This window comes from Rutidosis leptorrhynchoides, chromosome 2 (genome assembly GCF_046630445.1).
Source record: "Rutidosis leptorrhynchoides isolate AG116_Rl617_1_P2 chromosome 2, CSIRO_AGI_Rlap_v1, whole genome shotgun sequence".
NCBI classification, from domain to species: domain Eukaryota; kingdom Viridiplantae; phylum Streptophyta; class Magnoliopsida; order Asterales; family Asteraceae; genus Rutidosis; species Rutidosis leptorrhynchoides.
In genome coordinates this window covers 198,206,517-198,229,127 of record NC_092334.1, presented here as the reverse complement: position 1 = coordinate 198,229,127, position 22,611 = coordinate 198,206,517, and the positions used below count along the sequence as shown (strand labels likewise).

Genomic DNA, 22,611 nt, shown 5'->3' with positions numbered 1-22,611 from the left:
GTGTATATATATATATATATATATATATATATATGTATATATATATGTATATATAAATATATATATGTATATATATATATATATATATGAATATGATTTTCATATATAACTGATGATTATATGTATATTGTAATACATAAAATATTAAATGTATGCTATTATATGATATATATTATTATATAATTAACAATATGTATTATTAATATATTAAATGTAACTACAAATTAAAAATATAGTATTATAGTAATATTAGTATTACTTTCATTATTACTATTAATATTAATATCAACATCAGTATTAATAATATTAATGTTATTATTACTGATATATATATATATATATATATATATATATATATATATATATATATATATATATATATATATATATATATATTTATTTATTTATAAGTGGAAAGATAAAAGAGTGGATTGATTTACCTTGTATTATCGACCCAAACCATTTTAATGAGAAAAAAAACAATAAAGTAATGTTATTAATCCGGATAGTACATGTCGCTTAATAGCACCCAAACAAACCATTTGGAGAGCACAAAGTAATACATATAAGCAAACTAAAGATAACAATAGGTAAATCTTAGAATGTTACTTTATTGGATATGAAGTAACAGAATACCATAACTTCGTGGTAAGTTAATGAATGTCTTGCTTTGAGTATTTGTGAAAAATTAGTGACTAAAGGCGGCTGGAGTTAGTGCATTGAACCAACATCATGTTCGCGTGCGTTTCTCGGACCAACGACACCATGATTACCAGCTCTTAATGATGTTCGTAAATGGGAGTTGTGGAGACTGTACAACTCCAGGTGGTACTGACATGTATTCCATATCTCACCGTTAATTCTGAACATTATTGATTGTTATCATACCATTTTCAAGAAAATGGTATAAATAAAATGCAACATATCTGTTTGAATTAACATCCAAAGAAGTGGATGCATATACCTGAACTTGGTGCTGAAGTTGCTTTAGATATTAAACGTCAGAGTCATAATCATTACTAACAACACACATAGTCTTCAAATAACTAATCCATATAACCTACCCAATTTACTGTAAACTATTCCAAACTCAAAAGTTATTCCCTACTGATCTATACTCAAATGAAAATTTAACATTAACATACCAAAGTGAAATGATATTTAATATGGTTGCTCACTTGCTCCCATTCAGCACACCATACATGCCTATAAACATGAATTAAATATTAATTCAATATAAAAGGATACCTACCATCAAACTTAATTCATATTATAATTCATTTCTTGTTTTCAATGACAAACAAGGAAGTAAAAGTACATACCTAATACTCATATAACCCATCTCTTATAAACTTAATTATTTATGTACTTGCTCTGATTTTACAGTAATAAAACTTGATATCATCCCTATGATAGAGGCTTCAGACCTACCTTCATATAAGGGCAAATACATGAAAGGATCTAATATAAAAAATGAATAGAGGACAACACTGCAAAATTGATAGAGAAAAACTGAACATATTATCCAGGAAAAACAGCCATATTTTGACATACCTTAAGTAAAAGCATTCTGAAACTGAAGCAAGCCACTACCACCGTCACCTAAAACTATCCGAGACTAAAAAAACAAACCAAGGTAAAAATCCTAGAAAACAAAACTGAGTTGTAAAAAAATTGAAGAAATAAAGATACCTTAATGTTTACTTCAAATCAACAATCGATTTTAAAATATATACCGTATGTGATGACGACGATTGGAGTTTTAGCGCCTAATACCCTAATCTTTAATTCGAATCAACAATCGGTTTTAGTAAACCCGAAAGAATGAATAACCCTTCATGACGATTAACAGTTTAAACGGCCGAAACAATCGCACGGAGCACGCACAAATCGCTGAAAGCACAAAAGATACTGGTTGAAGAAATCGTTGTGGAGAAGAAAATGAGCCAGAAAAAACCATACCTGGCCAACCCCACCATAGGCAGAAAGTTCTGGATTAGGGGTAACAAAAACCCTACAAAACGAAGATGAAAGTGACGAAGATAGAATTGTTCGGATCTTTTAGGGTTTGTTAGGTGGCGTAGGAAAAAAGAAGCAATATGTAATACGGAGATATATATATATATATATATATATATATATATATATATATATATATATATATATATATATATATATAAATTTTTAATTATATAAATTTTATGTTAATGACATCATCTACATGTTCTTAAATTTTTTTCATTTTTTTTCATTTTTTTTGTGTGAAGGGAAATTCATTATTTATGACATCACAAGGTTAGTGTTTTAATAGAATCTATAGATAGATTTGTATAATTAGATCATCAAGTTGATGATCTTGTGAGTGTTTGAGCGATATTCTGTTATGAATGATTATTACATTCGTTTATATTGAATAATTGGTTATTTTTGGTTTATAACTTTTCTTCTGAATTCATATGTGGTGATTAATCTATTGTTATAATCCAAGGAGATTTGGATTAATAGTTTCTATAATGTCAAATTGATGAAGAATGATATCAAATTGATGCATAACAAATACTTATCTTTATTCTGAATATGTAGAATGAAGACACATCTTAGAACTACATAATGTTGTACACATATGCAGCATGAGAACTTATCTTTAATCTTTATATTACTCATTATATGATTAGTCAATTGTAAATTTTTAGTAGTACACAATGTATTTAGAAAAGGGTTAAAGCCACAAATTGGCTATATACTTTCTCAAATGTCCCGATGTCACCCATATACCCATTTGCGTCTCACTGTCGTCTACAAACTTTCAGAAAATGTACCAATGTCACCAACAATACTTTTATGCCTGTAACGAAACAATTGATGACGTAGCTTCAAAGTAATCATGACACGTCGGTAATACATCAGAACAGAAACTGAAAGTATATGGGCGACACCGGAACACAACTGAAAGTATATGGGCGACATCGGGACATATGAAATGAAAAAAAAAATTAAATAATTAACTTTACCGGTTTAACAGGTAACCGGTAACAGAATGTTGACATTGGTACATTTTTTGAAAGTTTGTAGACGACAGTGAGATGCAAATAAGTATATGGGTGACATCGGGATATTTAAGAAAGTATATAACAAATTTGTAGTTTTAGCCCTTTAGAAAAATACTTATGTTTGACCCCTCCAAACCAAATGTGTATACGTTGATCCCAAGAAGAATTTTAAGCTCTTAGCTTAGGTAACGGGGTCCTATGACCCCACTATCATAAAATTTTATCATATAGGAAACCATTAAAATTAACTATGGGACCATATACTCGTAAATTTTAAGATTTGATTTAATATTTTTTGAAGGTAAACAACTACGGAGTACCAATTCTAATGGGTACTTTGTAAAAATAATTTATGATACCTTTAAGTTTTCATCATTGATTCGCCTTTGGGTATCAGAAAACAATGCCCAAGTTGTATTCTTTAGTGATTTATTCATTCGACTAGAAGAAATAATAAAAGTTCACATGATATACTGATAGCTTGAACATACTTGCTTCTTTTGAATATAGATTTGAAATAAACGTGGACTCGACTAAAGTGACAAGCAACGAGAAACGATAACTCGGTCTTTGTATTAGCAAGTTTTCCGTTTAAGATTCGTCCCAAGAGAGCGTTAATGCCAATTGAATCAATGAAAACTAATAATTATCCTAAGGTTTATTTGGGGGGTTTGTGTTTTGAAAACGTTTTGAATACACTTGCAATATTAGCAAGTAAGTAGAAATGATTTGTAAATAACAATATTAAAAGCATGCACACTTAACTATTCCACTTGAAGCATTCGGATTGTTCTTTTAACTAGTTAAGACCAAATTGTGTTCAAACAATGTATTTTACTATCCATACCAAAACTTTAGTGATCAAATCAACATTTGAAAATTTCCATAAGCTTACATTAATAAGATCAAGTTGAATCATGAGAAAGCCATTAGTACTTAACTTAGATTAAAATCTCTTAAAATCCTTTGGTAATCAAAATCCCTTGAGAAAACTAAACTTTGCTACTTTGACTAAGGACCAATTGAAAATCAATCCAAATCAAGAACCCAATCCCTTGGAATCCCCAATTTGATTGTCTAAATCTCCTAAGTATTGAAGTATGAATTAGTTTGTTGATTAAATCCCTTTGAAGAACTAGCTAATTCATATAATCAAAGTAAAATTCAAAACAATGAATAGCAAAGGTTCTTTAGTTAATTCTAACAACACAACTCAAACAACAACTCATTAATTTCATTCAAACACAATCATAACATAAATATTGAACAATCCTTAGCTTACAAGCTTCATAACCAAGTGTACATATGAGATTCTAGCCAAGCATGCCTAGAACTAACATAATAATAAAAGTAAAAGAAGATCTAAACAACATATTGAGAGATTGAAGTTGAAATTATACCAAACTACAAAAATAAAACTTTGAGCTAGATGTAGAAGATGAAGATACAAGCCCTAAATCTTGAGCTAGCCCCAAATCTTAGATATAGATGATGAAATTGATGAAACTTTTGTTGAAAACCCTCATTAAGAACTAATTAATGAGCTGCCAAAGTCTACTTAACCTCCTTTTTTAACCAGCCTCCAAATGAAACCCCATCTCATTATATTTATACCCCTTCTTAAAATCTGCCCAGAATCTGCAGTTGGAATGTCGTTCCTTAATTAGGAACATCGTTCCTTTGGCCGAATAAGTGGAACGCCGTTCCACAAATGTAGAACGTCGTTCTTCATACTCCGGAACGCCTTTCTTGCAATTGGAACGTCGTTCCTTTGGTTTGGAACGTCGTTCTACTCTTTTTCATTTCACTATTTAGTGATAGCTTCACTCGTACGTTTCACATAATCGAGTCGTTTTATCCAAATTATTCAATGGTGATAAAACTCTGTTTATCAACTCATATTCGTCATGAAAACATTTTTATATAAAAGTATATATATATAAAAAAAATATAAACCATTGAAATAATATATATAATAATATATAAATTTGTTCGATTACCATTATACGTGTTAATATATATATAAATGATATAGGTTCGTGAATCTGAGGCCAACCCTATGCATTGTTCAATATAGTCATATGTATTTTTACTACAAAATACATTAGGTGAGTTCATTTGCTCCCTTTTACTCTTTACATTTTTGAGCTGAGAATACATGCAAATGCTTTATTAACTGTTTTACAATATTTATATGCGTAAGTTCATTTGCTCCCTTTTACTCATTACATTTTTGGGCTGAGAATACATGCAATATTTTAATAACTGTTTTACAATACTTATATGCGTGAGTTTCATTTGCCTTTTTACCCTTTATATTTTTGGGCTGAGATGCGCAATTTTTATAAATATTTTACGAAGTAGACACAAGTAATCGAAACTACATTATATGGTTGAATTATCGAAATCGAATATGCCCATTTTTATTAAGTCTGGTAATCTAAGAATTTGGGAACAGACACCCTAATTGACGTGAAATCTAAAGATAGATCTATTGGGCCCAACAAGCCCCATCCAAAGTACCGGATGCTTTAGTATTTCGAAATTTATATCATGTGCGAAGGAGGATCCCGGAATGATGGGGATATTCTTATATGCATATTGTGAATGTCGATTACCAGGTGTTCAATCCATATGAATGATATTTTTGTCTCTATGCATGGGACGTATGTTTATGAGAAATGAAAATATGAAATCTTGTGGTCTATTAAAATTATGAATTGATTATTTATGATAAATTAATGAACTCACCAACCTTTTGGTTGACACTTTAAAGCATGTTTATTCTCAGGTACGAAAGAAATCTTCCGCTGTACATTTGCTCATTTTAGAGACATTACTTGGCGTCATTCATGACATATTTCAAAAGACGTTGCATTCGAGTCGTTAAGTTCATCAAGATTATTATCAAGTCATTTATAATTTGAATATACCATAATGTCGTCAACTTTCGATGTAATGAAAGTTTGTCTTTTTCAAAAACGAATGCAATGTTTGTAAAATGTATCATATAGAGGTCAAGTACCTCGCGATGTAATCAACTGTTGTGAATCGTTTATAATCGATATGGAATTCGTTCGGATGGATTAGGACGATACCAACTGAAATGTCCCGTTCATATTGAATATAAACGTTCCATATTAATTAATTTCGTTGCGAGGTTTTAACCTCTATATGAGACGTTTTTTAAAGACTGCATTCATTTTTAAAACAACCATAACCTTTATTTTATCAATAAAGGTTTTAAAAACATTACGTAGATTATCAAGTAATGATAATCTAAAATATACTGTTTACACACGACCATTACATAATGGTTTACAATAGAAATATATTACATCGACATATGTTTCTTGAATGCAGTTTTTACACAATATCATACAAACATGGACTCCAAATCTTGTCCTTATTTTAGTATGCAACAGCGGAAGCTCTTAGTATTCACATGAGAATAAACATGTTTTAAACGTCAACAAAAATGTTGGTGAGTTATAGGTTTAACCTATATATATCAAATCGTAACAATAGACCACAAGATTTCATATTTCAATACACATCCCATACATAGAGATAAAAATCATTCATATGGTGAACACCTGGTAACCGACATTAACAAGATGCATATATAAGAATATCCCCATCATTCCGGGACACCCTTCAGATATGATATAAATTTCGAAGTACTAAAGCATCCGGTACTTTGGATGGGGTTTGTTAGGCCCAATAGATCTATCTTTAGGATTCGCGTCAATTAGGGTGTCTGTTCCCTAATTCTTAGATTACCAGACTTAATAAAAAGGGGCATATTCGATTTCGATAATTCAACCATAGAATGTAGTTTCACGTACTTGTGTCTATTTTGTAAATCATTTATAAAACCTGCATGTATTCTCATCGCAAAAATATTAGATTTTAAAAGTGGGATTATAACTCACTTTCACAAATAATTCCTTCCTCGGAAATAAGACTTGGCCACGGATCGATTCACGAACCTATACAAATATGTACATATATATCAAAGTATGATCAAAATATAATTACAACCTTTTTTATTATGTTTTAAAGATTTGAGTGTATTAAGTCAGCTGTCCTCGTTAGTAACCTACAACTAGTTGTCCACAGTTAGATCTACAGAAATAAATCGATATATATTATGTAATCTTGGGATACCATAGACACGTATGCAAATGTTTTGACATATCATATCAACCCATGTATATATATTATTTGGAACAACCATAGACACTCTATATGCAGTAATGTTGGAGTTAGCTATACAGGGTTGAGGTTGATTCCAAAAATATATATACTTTGAGTTGTGATCTAGCCTGAGACGTGTATACACTGGCCTTTATTTTATCAATAAAGGTTTTAAAAACATTACGTAGATTATCAAATAATGATAATCTAAAATATACTGTTTACACACGACCATTACATAATGGTTTACAATAGAAATATATTACATCGACATATGTTTCTTGAATGTAGTTTTTACACAATATCATACAAACATGGACTCCAAATCTTGTCCTTATTTTAGTATGCAACAGCGGAAGCTCTTAGTATTCACCTGAGAATAAACATGCTTTAAACGTCAACAAAAATGTTGGTGAGTTATAGGTTTAACCTATATATATCAAATCGTAACAATAGACCACAAGATTTTATATTTCAATACACATCCCATACATAGAGATAAAAATCATTCATATGGTGAACACCTGGTAACCGACATTAACAAGATGCATATATAAGAATATCCCCATCATTCCGGGACACCCTTCGAATATGATATAAATTTCGAAGTACTAAAGCATCCGGTACTTTGGATGGGGTTTGTTAAGCCCAATAGATCTATCTTTAGGATTCGCGTCAATTAGGGTGTCTGTTCCCGAATTCTTAGATTACCAGACTTAATAAAAAGGGGCATATTCGATTTCGATAATTCAACCATAGAATGTAGTTTCACGTACTTGTGTCTATTTTGTAAATCATTTATAAAACCTGCATGTATTCTCATCTCAAAAATATTAGATTTTAAATGTGGGACTATAACTCACTTTCACAGATATTTCCTTCCTTGGAAATAAGACTTGGCCACGGATCGATTCACGAACCTATACAAATATGTACATATATATCAAAGTATGATCAAAATATAATTACAACTATTTTTATTATGCTTTAAAGATTTGAGTGTATTAAGTCAGCTGTCCTCGTTAGTAACCTACAACTAGTCGTCCACAGTTAGATGTACAGAAATAAATCGATATATATTATCTTGAATCAATCCACGACCCAGTGTATACACGTCTCAGGCTAGATCACAACTCAAAGTATATATATTTTTGGAATCAACCTCAACCCTGTATAGCTAACTCCAACATTACTGCATATAGAGTGTCTATGGTTGTTCCAAATAATATATATACATGGGTCGATATGATATGTCAAAACATTTGCATACGTGTCTATGGTATCCCAAGATTACATAATATATTAGAATACATGTATAATACAATATAAGTTAGCTAGGATATGATTTGTATAGATTTGTTAAACATTTCCCGTAGCAAAAAAGATCAAAAACTAAATGCTTAATAGATAAGTTTAATATCATATTGACTCATTAAATCCATAATTACATCTGAAGAAAATATATATGTATATAAATTTTCATAAAGATTGTAATTAAAAATTCTTTCGTACAAACTGTTAATGGTGAAAATATTTTAACGGGTAGGTAATACCCGAGGAATATTTAGATTGCACATTAATAAGTTATACTGTACATTCTTCGAATCTGATTCAACAGTCATTTACTATCTTGCTTACAACCACCAATATACGTATCCGTTCACCGCAGAATAACCATTTTTATTCAATTTCATATTCGGATTTTGACCAATCAGAATCCAACAAGTGGCATAATGAAGAAAACATATGACAAAATAAAATTTGTTAGAAACAGACTAATTAACTATGAGAAATTGTGTTAAGAATCCACGCTAACTGTTCCTAGCTAATTGTTCCTAGCTAACTGATTACATTTTATTTATCGCAATTTATTTATCGCAATTTAAATTCTCGCAATTTTATTTATCGTCATTTAATTTCTGTTATTTACTTTACGCACTTTATTTATCGTCATTTAATTTCTGTTATTTAATTTTACGCACTGTAAATATCGGGACACGTGTACAAGGTTTTGACATATCATATCGACGCATATATATATATTATTTGGAATAACCATAGACACTCTATATGCAGTAATGTTGGAGTTGGCTATACAGGGTTGAGGTTGATTCCAAAAATATATATACTTTGAGTTGTGATTTAGCCTGAGACGTTTATACACTGGGTCGTGGATTGATTCAAGATAATATATATCGATTTATTTATGTACATCTTGAAATGTCCCGTTCTTATTGATTAAAAACGTTCCATATTAATTGATTTCGTTGCGAGGTTTTGACCTCTATATGAGACGTTTTTCAAAGACTGCATTCATTTTAAAACAAACCATAACCTTTATTTCATCAATAAAGGTTTAAAAAGCTTTACGTAGATTATCAAATAATGATAATCTAAAATATTCTGTTTACACACGACCATTACATAATGGTCTACAATACAAATATGTTACAACAAAATAAGTTTCTTGAATGCAGTTTTTACACAATATCATACAAGCATGGACTCCAAATCTCGTCCTTATTTAAGTATGCGACAGCGGAAGCTCTTAATAATCACCTGAGAATAAACATGCTTAAAACGTCAACAAAAATGTTGGTGAGTTATAGGTTTAACCTATATATATCAAATCATAATAATAGACCACAAGATTTCATATTTCAATACACATCCCATACATAGAGATAAAAAATCATTCATATGGTGAACACCTGGTAACCGACATTAACAAGTTGCATATATAAGAATATCCCCATCATTCCGGGACACCCTTCGGATATGATATAAATTTCGAAGTACTAAAGCATCCGGTACTTTGGATGGGGTTTGTTAGGCCCAATAGATCTATCTTTAGGATTCGCGTCAATTAGGGTGTCTGTTCCCTGATTCTTAGATTACCAGACTTAATATAAAGGGGCATATTCGATTTCGATAATTCAACCATAGAATGTAGTTTCACGTACTTGTGTCTATTTTGTAAATCATTTATAAAACCTGCATGTATTCTCATCCCAAAAATATTAGATTTTAAAGTGGGACTATAACTCACTTTCACAGATTTTTACTTCATCGGGAAGTAAGACTTGGCCACTGGTTGATTCACGAACCTATAACAATATATACATATATATCAAAGTATGTTCAAAATATATTTACAACACTTTTAATATATTTTGATGTTTTAAGTTTATTAAGTCAGCTGTCCTCGTTAGTAACCTACAACTAGTTGTCCACAGTTAGATGGACAGAAATAAATCGATAAATATTATCTTGAATCAATCCACGACCCAGTGTATACGTATCTCAGTATTGATCACAACTCAAACTATATATATTTTGGAATCAACCTCAACCCTGTATAGCTAACTCCAACATTCACATATAGAGTGTATATGGTTGTTCCGAAATATATATAGATGTGTCGACATGATAGGTCGAAACATAGTATACATGTCTATGGTATCTCAAGATTACATAATATACAATACAAGTTGATTAAGTTATGGTTGGAATAGATTTGTTACCAATTTTCACGTAGCTAAAATGAGAAAAATTATCCAATCTTGTTTTACCCATAATTTCTTCATTTTAAATCCGTTTTGAGTGAATCAAATTGCTATGGTTTCATATTGAACTCTATTTTATGAATCTAAACAGAAAAAGTATAGGTTTATAGTCTAAAAAATAAGTTACAAGTCATTTTTGTAAAGGTAGTCATTTCAGTCGAAAGAACGACGTCTAGATGACCATTTTAGAAAACATACTTCCACTTTGAGTTTAACCATAATTTTTGGATATAGTTTCATGTTCATAATAACAATTATTTTCTCAGAATAACAACTTTTAAATCAAAGTTTATCATAGTTTTTAATTAACTAACCCAAAACAGCCCGCGGTGTTACTACGACGGCGTAAATCCGGTTTTACGGTGTTTTTCGTGTTTCCAGGTTTTAAATCATTAATTTAGCATGTCATATAGATATAGAACATGTGTTTAGTTGATTTTAAAAGTCAAGTTATAAGGATTAACTTTTGTTTGCGAACAAGTTTAGAATTAACTAAACTATGTTCTAGTGATTACAAGTTTAAACCTTCGAATAAGATAGCTTTATATGTATGAATCCAATGATGTTATGAACATCATTACTACCTTAAGTTCCTTGGATAAACCTACTGGAAAAGAGAAAAATGGATCTAGCTTCAACGGATCCTTTGATGGCTCGAAGTTCTTGAAGCAGAATCATGACACGAAAACAAGTTCAAGTAAGATCATCACTTGAAATAAGATTGTTATAGTTATAGAAATTGAACCAAAGTTTGAATATGATTATTACCTTGTATTAGAATGATAACCTACTTTAAGAAACAAAGATTTCTTGAGGTTAGATGATCACCTTACAAGATTGGAAGTGAGCTAGCAAACTTGAAAGTATTCTTGATTTTATGTAACTAGAACTTGTAGAATTTATGAAGAACACTTAGAACTTGAAGATAGAACTTGAGAGAGATCAATTAGATGAAGAAAATTGAAGAATGAAAGTGTTTGTAGGTGTTTTTGGTCGTTGGAGTATGGATTAGATATAAAGGATATGTAATTTTGTTTTCATGTAAATAAGTCATGAATGATTACTCATATTTTTGTAATTTTATGAGATATTTCATGCTAGTTACCAAATGATGGTTCCCACATGTGTTAGGTGACTCACATGGGCTGCTAAGAGCTGATCATTGGAGTGTATATACCAATAGTACATACATCTAAAAGCTGTGTATTGTACGAGTACGAATACGGGTGCATACGAGTAGAATTGTTGATGAAACTGAACGAGGATGTAATTGTAAGCATTTTTGTTAAGTAGAAGTATTTTTATAAGTGTATTGAAGTCTTTCAAAATTGTATAAATACATATTAAAACACTACATGTATATACATTTTAACTGAGTCGTTAAGTCATCGTTAGTCGTTACATGTAAGTGTTGTTTTGAAACCTTTAGGTTAACGATCTTGTTAAATGTTGTTAACCCAATGTTTATAATATCAAATAAGATTTTAAATTATTATATTATCATGATATTATCATATATGAATATCTCTTAATATGATATATATATACATCAAATGTCGTTACAACGATAATCGTTATATATATGTCTCGTTTAAAAATCATTAAGTTAGTAGTCTTGTTTTTACATATGTAGTTCATTGTTAATATACTTAATGATATGTTTACTTATCATAGTATCATGTTAACTATATATATATCCATATATATGTCATCATATAGTTTTACAAGTTTTAACGTTCGTGAATCACCGGTCAACTTGGGTGGTCAATTGTCTATATGAAACATATTTCAATTAATCAAGTCTTAACAAGTTTGATTGCTTAACATGTTGGAAACATTTAATCATGTAAATATCAATCTCAATTAATATATATAAACATGGAAAAGTTCGGGTCACTACAGTACCTACCCGTTAAATAAATTTCGTCCCGAAATTTTAAGCTGTTGAAGGTGTTGACGAATCTTCTGGAAATAGATGCGGGTATTTCTTCTTCATCTAATCTTCACGCTCCCAGGTGAACTCGGGTCCTCTACGAGCATTCCATCGAACCTTAACAATTGGTATCTTGTTTTGCTTAAGTCTTTTAACCTCACGATCCATTATTTCGACGGGTTCTTCGATGAATTGAAGTTTTTCGTTAATTTGGATTTCATCTAACGGAATAGTGAGATCTTCTTTAGCAAAACATTTCTTCAAATTCGAGACGTGGAAAGTGTTATGTACAGCCGCGAGTTGTTGAGGTAACTCAAGTCGGTAAGCTACTGGTCCGACACGATCAATAATCTTGAATGGTCCAATATACCTTGAATTTAATTTCCCTCGTTTACCAAATCGGACAATGCCTTTCCAAGGTGCAACTTTAAGCATGACCATCTCTCCAATTTCAAATTCTATATCTTTTCTTTTAATGTCAGCGTAGCTCTTTTGTCGACTTTGGGCGGTTTTCAACCGTTGTTGAATTTGGATGATCTTCTCGGTAGTTTCTTGTATAATCTCCGGACCTGTAATCTGTCTATCCCCCACTTCACTCCAACAAATCGGAGACCTGCACTTTCTACCATAAAGTGCTTCAAACGGCGCCATCTCAATGCTTGAATGGTAGCTGTTGTTGTAGGAAAATTCTGCTAACGGTAGATGTCGATCCCAACTGTTTCCGAAATCAATAACACATGCTCGTAGCATGTCTTCAAGCGTTTGTATCGTCCTTTCGCTCTGCCCATCAGTTTATGGATGATAGGCAGTACTCATGTCTAGAAGAGTTCCTAATGCTTGCTGTAATGTCTGCCAGAATCTTGAAATAAATCTGCCATCCCTATCAGAGATAATAGAGATTGGTATTCCATGTCTGGAGACAACTTCCTTCAAATACAGTCGTGCTAACTTTTCCATCTTGTCATCTTCTCTTATTGGCAGGAAATGTGCTGATTTGGTGAGACGGTCAACTATTACCCAAATAGTATCAAAACCACTTGCAGTCCTTGGCAATTTAGTGATGAAATCCATGGTAATGTTTTCCCATTTCCATTCCGGGATTTCGGGTTGTTGAAGTAGACCTGATGGTTTCTGATGCTCAGCTTTGACCTTAGAACATGTCAAACATTCTCCTACGTATTTAGCAACATCGGCTTTCATACCCGACCACCAAAAATGTTTCTTGAGATCCTTGTACATCTTCCCCGTTCCAGGATGTATTGAGTATCTGGTTTTATGAGCTTTTCTAAGTACCATTTCTCTCATATCTCCAAATTTTGGTACCCAAATCCTTTCAGCTCTATACCGGGTTCCGTCTTCCCGAATATTAAGATGCTTCTCCGATCCTTTGGGTATTTCATCCTTTAAATTTCCCTCTTTTAAAACTCCTTGTTGCGCCTCCTTTATTTGAGTAGTAAGGTTATTATGAATCATTATATTCATAGATTTTACTCGAATGGGTTCTCTGTCCTTCCTGCTCAAGGCATCGGCTTCCACATTTGCCTTCCCTGGGTGGTAACGAATCTCAAAGTCGTAATCATTCAATAATTCAATCCACCTACGCTGCCTCATATTCAGTTGTTTCTGATTAAATATGTGTTGACCCCATATAAGTAGTGCCTCCAAGTCTTTAATGCAAAAAACAACCGCGCCTAATTCCAAATCATGCGTCGTATAATTTTGTTCGTGAATCTTCAATTGTCTAGACGCATAAGCAATCACCTTCGTTCGTTGCATTAATACACAACCGAGACCTTGCTTTGATGCGTCACAATAAATCACAAAATCATCATTCCCTTCAGGCAATGACAATATAGGTGCCATAGTTAGCTTTTTCTTCAATAACTGAAACGCTTTCTCTTGTTCATCATTCCATTCAAATTTCTTCCCTTTATGCGTTAATGCAGTCAAGGGTTTTGCTATTCTGGAAAAGTCTTGGATGAACCTTCTGTAGTAACCAGCTAGTCCTAAAAACTGGCGTATGTGTTTTGGAGTTTTCGGGGTTTCCCACTTTTCAACAGTTTCTATCTTTGCCGGATCCACCTTAATACCTTCTTTGTTCACTATGTGACCGAGGAATTGAACTACTTCCAACCAAAATGCACACTTTGAAAACTTAGCGTACAATTCTTCCTTCCTCAATACTTCTAACACCTTTCTCAAATGTTCACCGTGTTCTTGGTCATTCTTTGAGTAAATAAGTATGTCATCAATGAAAACAATGACAAACTTGTCAAGGTATGGTCCACACACTCGGTTCATAAGGTCCATGAACACAGCTGGTGCATTGGTTAAACCAAACGGCATGACCATAAACTCGTAATAACCGTAACGTGTTTTGAAAGCAGTCTTTGGAATATCATCTTCTTTCACCCGCATTTGATGATACCCGGAACGTAAGTCAATCTTTGAATAAACAGACGAGCCTTGTAGTTGATCAAATAAGTCGTCGATTCTAGGTAGTGGGTAGCGGTTCTTGATGGTAAGTTTGTTCAACTCTCGGTAGTCGATACACAACCTGAATGTACCATCTTTCTTCTTGACAAACAAAACATGAGCTCCCCACGGTGATGTGCTTGGTCGAATGAAACCACGCTCTAAAAGTTCTTGTAATTGGCTTTGCAGTTCTTTCATCTCGCTGGGTGCGAGTCTGTAAGGAGCACGAGCTATTGGTGCAGCTCCTGGTACAAGATCTATTTGAAATTCAACGGATCGATGTGGGGGTAATCCCGGTAATTCTTTCGAAAATACATCGGGAAATTCTTTTGCAATGGGAACATCATTGATGCTCTTTTCTTCAGTTTGTACTTTATCGACGTGTGCTAGAACAGCATAGCAACCTTTTCTTATTAGTTTTTGTGCCTTCAAATTACTAATAAGATGTAGCTTCGTGTTGCCCTTTTCTCCGTACACCATTAAGGGTTTTCCTTTTTCTCGTATAATGCGAATTGCATTTTTGTAATAAACGATCTCTGCTTTCACTTCTTTCAACTAGTCCATACCGATTATCACATCAAAACTCCCTAACTCTACTGGTATCAAATCAATCTTAAATATTTCGCTAACCAGTTTAATTTCTCGATTCCGACATATATTATCTGCTGAAATTAATTTACCATTTGCTAATTCGAGTAAAAATTTACTATCCAAAGGCGTCAATGGACAACTTAATTTAGCACAAAAATATCTACTCATATAGCTTCTATCCGCACCCGAATCAAATAAAACGTAAGCAGATTTATTGTCAATAAGAAACGTACCCGTAACAAGCTCCGGGTCTTCCTGTGCCTCTGCCGCATTAATATTGAAAACTCTTCCGCGGCCTTGTACATTCGTGTTCTCCTGGTTCGGGTAATTTCTAATAATGTGGCCCGGTTTTCCACATTTATAACAAACTACATTGGCATAACTTGCTCCGACACTACTTGCTCCGCCATTACTCGTTCCGACACCATTTGTTCCTTTCGTTCTATTAACCCCTGGTCCGTAGACCTCACACTTCGCCGCGCTATGACCATTTCTTTTACACTTGTTGCAAAATTTGGTGCAGAACCCCGAGTGATACTTTTCACACCTTTGGCATAGCTGCTACCGATTTTTGTTGTTGTTACGGTTATAATTGTTGTTGGGATGATTGTTGTAGTTGCTGTTGTTGTTGTTGTTGGGCCGTTTGTTGTAGTTGCGATTGATGTTGCGATTGTTGGGATAATTGTTGCGATTATTGTTGTAATTGTTGTTGTTGTTGTATTGGTGATTCTTATCACCGTTTTCCTCCCACTTTCTTTTGACTTGCTTCACATTGGCCTCTTCAGCAGTCTGTTCTTTAATTCTTTCTTCAATCTGGTTCACTAGTTTGTGAGCCATTCTACATGCCTGTTGTATGGAGGCGGGTTCGTGTGAACTTATATCTTCTTGGATTCTTTCCGGTAATCCTTTTACAAACGCGTCGATCTTCTCTTCCTCATCTTCGAACGCTCCCGGACACAATAGGCACAATTCTGTGAATCGTCTTTCGTACGTGGTAATATCAAATCCTTGGGTTCGTAACCCTCTAAGTTCTGTCTTGAGCTTATTGACCTCGGTTCTGGGACGGTACTTCTCGTTCATCAAGTGCTTGAATGTTGACCACGGTAGTGCGTAAGCATCATCTTGTCCCACTTGCTCTAGATAGGTATTCCACCATGTTAACGCAGAACCTGTGAAGGTATGCATAGTGTACTTCACTTTGTCCTCTTCAGTACACTTACTTATGGCAAAAACCGATTCGACCTTCTCGGTCCACCGTTTCAATCCGATCGGTCCTTCGGTTCCATCAAATTTCAAAGGTTTGCAGGCAGTGAATTCTTTGTAGGTGCATCCTAAACGATTTCCTGTACTGCTAGATACAAGGTTATTGTTGGTATGTAGAGCAGCCTGTACTGCGGCTATGTTTGAAGCAAGAAAGGCACGAAATTCCTCTTCGCTCATATTCAAGGTGTGTCGAGTAGTTGGTGCCATTTCCTTCAAAATAGTCAAATGAAACAAGTTAATCATACAGAATATTAAGAGTAGTCAATAGTATATCGTAGCATAATATGAACTTATTTATAAAAGCTTTTTCTTCATATTAGCGTTTTATAAGTTTAAATTCGGGTAGTACCTACCCGTTAAGTTCATACTTAGTAGCTAATATACAATTCAACTACTACAATTCTATATGAAAAACTGATTATAATAATATTTCGCGTTCAAACTTTTACACAATATTTTACAAACTTACAATACCGCTTATTTTACATATAGCATGAAATATAGCACACAATAAATTTGATACAAGATGGTTGTGAAGATAATTCTAGCTAGTACACAAGTCGTTTAGCAAAGGCAATAAAGACACGTAATTCATACGTCCAGAAACAAGTCATGCATTCTGGTTTTACTAGGACTACTTCCCATCCTTGGTCTTGTGGAACATAACCATTATGGCCGTTGATAAGACAGCGTGTTGTAACGTCGTCAAAGGGACGAGGGTTACGTAATGTCCAACAGTCCCGTAACAATCTAAAAACCTCATTTCTTACCCCTATTACCGACTCCGTCACTTGTGGGAACGTTTTGTTTAATAGTTGTAGCCCGATGTTCTTGTTCTCACTTTGGTGAGAAGCGAACATTACTAATCCGTAAGCATAACATGCTTCTTTATGTTGCATGTTAGCCGCTTTTTCTAAATCACGAAGTCCAATATTCGGATATATTGAGTCAAAATAATTTCTTAACCCATTGTGTAAAATAGCATTTGGGTTCCCCGCAATATATGCGTCAAAGTAAACACATCGTAACTTATGGATTTCCCAATGTGATATCCCCCATCTTTCGAACGAAATCCTTTTATAAACCAAGGCATTCTTGGAATGTTCTTCGAATGTCTTACAAACTGATCTCGCCTTAAATAGTTGTGCCGAAGAATTCTGACCGACTCTAGACAAGATTTCATCAATCATGTCTCGGGTAGGTCTCTTAAAATATTGGGTTGTCTATCCATTTTGTGTTTTTATACTGTAAAATAGACAAGAGTTAGATTCATAAAAAAAATACTTATTAATACAAGCAATTTTTACATATATCATAAAGCATAAGCACGCTATATTACATATATTACACCACACGAATACAACTATCTTATTCCGACTCGCTTGTTTCTTCTTCTTCGGTTTTGATTCGTTTTGCCAAGTTTCTAGGGATATATGATGTTCCCCTAATACGAGCCGTCGTTTTCCACATTCGTTTAGAAAAACCTGGTGGTTTAGAGGTTCCCGGGTCATTGTTACAACTTAAGGACTTCGGGGGTTGACGATACATATAAAGTTCATCGGGGTTGGAATTAGATTTCTCTATTTTTATGCCCTTTCCCTTATTATTTTCTTTTGCCTTTTTAAATTCAGTTGGGGTAATTTCTATAACATCATCGGAATTCTCGTCGAAATCCGATTCATCGGAGAATTGGTAATCCTCCCAATATTTTGCTTCCTTGGCGGAAACACCATGGACCATAATTAACCTTGGTCGGTTGGTTGAGGATTTTCTTTTACTTAACTGTTTTATTATTTCCCCCACCGGTTCTATTTCTTCATCCGGTTCCGATTCTTCTTCCGGTTCCGATTCTTCTTCCGGTTCCGACTCTTCTTCCGGTTCCTCTTCGGGAACTTGTGAATCAGTCCACGAATCATTCCAATTTACATTTGACTCTTCATTATTATTAGGTGAGTCAATGGGACTTGTTCTAGAGGTAGACATCTATCACATAATATCAAACGCCTTAAGAGATTAATATATCACATAATATTCACATGTTAAAAATATATAGTTTCCAACAAAATTTGTTAAGCAATCATTTTTTAAGTAAACACGGTCGAAGTCTAGGCTCACTAATGCATCCTAACAAACTCGATAAGACACACTAATGCAAAATTCTGGTTCTCTAAGACCAACGCTCTGATACCAACTGAAATGTCCCGTTCTTATTGATTAAAACGTTCCATATTAATTGATTTCGTTGCGAGATTTTGACCTCTATATGAGACGTTTTTCAAAGACTGCATTCATTTTAAAACAAACCATAACCTTTATTTCATCAATAAAGGTTTAAAAAGCTTTACGTAGATTATCAAATAATGATAATCTAAAATATCCAGTTTACACACGACCATTATATAATGGTTTACAATACAAATATGTTACAACAAAATAAGTTTCTTGAATGCAGTTCTTACACAATATCATACAAGCATGGACTCCAAATCTCGTCCTTATTTAAGTATGCGACAGCGGAAGCTCTTAATAATCACCTGAGAATAAACATGCTTAAAACGTCAACAAAAATGTTGGTGAGTTATAGGTTTAACCTATATATATCAAATCATAATAATAGACCACAAGATTTCATATTTCAATACACATCCCATACATAGAGATAAAAAATCATTCATATGGTGAACACCTGGTAACCGACATTAACAAGATGCATATATAAGAATATCCCCATCATTCCGGGACACCCTTCGGATATGATATAAATTTCGAAGTACTAAAGCATCCGGTACTTTGGATGGGGTTTGTTAAGCCCAATAGATCTATCTTTAGGATTCACGTCAATTAGGGTGTCTGTTCCCTAATTCTTAGATTACCAGACTTAATAAAAAGGGGCATATTCGATTTCGATAATTCAACCATAGAATGTAGTTTCACGTACTTGTGTCTATTTTGTAAATCATTTATAAAACCTGCATGTATTCTCATCCCAAAAATATTAGATTTTAAAAGTGGGACTATAACTCACTTTCACTGATTTTTACTTCGTCGGGAAGTAAGACTTGGCCACTGGTTGATTCACGAACCTATAACAATATATACATATATATCAAAGTATGTTCAAAATATATTTACAACACTTTTAATATATTTTGATGTTTTAAGTTTATTAAGTCAGCTGTCCTCGTTAGTAACCTACAACTAGTTGTCCACAGTTAGTTGTACAGAAATAAATCGATAAATATTATCTTGAATCAATCCACGACCCAGTGTATACGTATCTCAGTATTGATCACAACTTAAACTATATATATTTTGGAATCAACCTCAACCCTGTATAGCTAACTCCAACATTCACATATAGAGTGTCTATGGTTGTTCCGAAATATATATAGATGTGTCGACATGATAGGTCGAAACATTGTATACGTGTCTATGGTATCTCAAGATTACATAATATACAATACAAGTTGATTAAGTTATGGTTGGAATAGATTTGTTACCAATTTTCACGTAGCTAAAATGAGAAAAATTATCCAATCTTATTTTACCCATAACTTCTTCATTTTAAATCCGTTTTGAGTGAATCAAATTGCTATGGTTTCATATTGAACTCTATGTTATGAATCTAAACAGAAAAAGTATAGGTTTATAGTCGGAAAAATAAGTTACAAGTCATTTTTGTAAAGGTAGTCATTTCAGTCGAAAGAACGACGTCTAGATGACCATTTTAGAAAACATACTTCCACTTTGAGTTTAACCATAATTTTTGGATATAGTTTCATGTTCATAATAAAAATCATTTTCTCAGAATAACAACTTTTAAATCAAAGTTTATCATAGTTTTTAATTAACTAACCCAAAACAGCCCGCGGTGTTACTACGACGGCGTAAATCCGGTTTTACGGTGTTTTTCATGTTTCCAGGTTTTAAATCATTAAGTTAGCATATCATATAGATATAGAACATGTGTTTAGTTGATTTTAAAAGTCAAGTTAGAAGGATTAACTTTTATTTGCGAACAAGTTTAGAATTAACTAAACTATATTCTAGTGATTACAAGTTTAAACCTTCGAATAAGATAGCTTTATATGTATGAATCGAATGATGTTATGAACATCATTACTACCTTAAGTTCCTTGGATAAACCTACTGGAAAAGAGAAAAATGGATCTAGCTTCAACGGATCCTTGGATGGCTCGAAGTTCTTGAAGCAGAATCATGACACGAAAACAAGTTCAAGTAAGATCATCACTTGAAATAAGATTGTTATAGTTATAGAAATTGAACCAAAGTTTGAATATGATTATTACCTTGTATTAGAATGATAACCTACTGTAAGAAACAAAGATTTCTTGAGGTTGGATGATCACCTTACAAGATTGGAAGTGAGCTAGCAAACTTGAAAGTATTCTTGATTTTATGTAACTAGAACTTGTAGAATTTATGAAGAACACTTAGAACTTGAAGATAGAACTTGAGAGAGATCAATTAGATGAAGAAAATTGAAGAATGAAAGTGTTTGTAGGTGTTTTTGGTCGTTGGTGTATGGATTAGATATAAAGGATATGTAATTTTGTTTTCATGTAAATAAGTCATGAATGATTACTCATATTTTTGTAATTTTATGAGATATTTCATGCTAGTTGCCAAATGATGGTTCCCACATGTGTTAGGTGACTCACATGGGCTGCTAAGAGCTGATCATTGGAGTGTATATACCAATAGTACATACATCTAAAAGCTGTGTATTGTACGAGTACGAATACGGGTGCATACGAGTAGAATTGTTGATGAAACTGAACGAGGATGTAATTGTAAGCATTTTTGTTAAGTAGAAGTATTTTTATAAGTGTATTTAAGTCTTTCAAAAGTGTATAAATACATATTAAAACACTACATGTATATACATTTTAACTGAGTCGTTAAGTCATCGTTAGTCGTTACATGTAAGTGTTGTTTTGAAACCTTTAGGTTATCGATCTTGTTAAATGTTGTTAACCCAATGTTTATAATATCAAATGAGATTTTAAATTATTATATTATCATGATATTATCATGTATGAATATCTCTTAACATGGTATATATACATTAAATGTCTTTACAACTATAATCGTTACATATATGTCTCGTTTAAAAATCATTAAGTTAGTAGTCTTGTTTTTACATATGTAGTTCATTGTTAATATACTTAATGATATGTTTACTTATCATAGTATCATGTTAACTCTATATATATCCATATATATGTCATCATATAGTTTTTACAAGTTTTAACGTTCGTGAATCACCGGTCAACTTGGGTGGTCAATTGTCTATATGAAACATATTTCAATTAATCAAGTCTTAACAAGTTTGATTGCTTAACATGTTGGAAACATTTAATCATGTAAATGTCAATCTCAATTAATATATATAAACATGGAAAAGTTTGGGTCACTACACATCTAACTGTGGACAACAAGTTGTAGGTTATTAACGAGGACAGCTGACTTTGTAGTGACCCGAACTTCTCCGAACCTTTCTATGATTATA

The 22,611-nt window shown here is 32.8% G+C and overlaps 1 long non-coding RNA gene across 2 annotated transcripts; it reads right to left on the bottom strand.

Moving 5' to 3' along the window:
- Positions 1-1,322: 1,322 nt before the first annotated feature.
- Positions 1,323-2,099, bottom strand: LOC139891636 (uncharacterized). 2 transcript variants are annotated; one of them, XR_011773747.1, is made up of 3 exons: positions 1,963-2,099; positions 1,555-1,893; positions 1,323-1,431 (listed from the first exon to the last, which is right to left on the bottom strand). It is a non-coding gene; the product is annotated as an uncharacterized lncRNA (long non-coding RNA). The 2 variants fall into 2 exon arrangements; XR_011773748.1 differs by having other exon boundaries at positions 1,329-1,427.
- Positions 2,100-22,611: the final 20,512 nt, after the last annotated feature.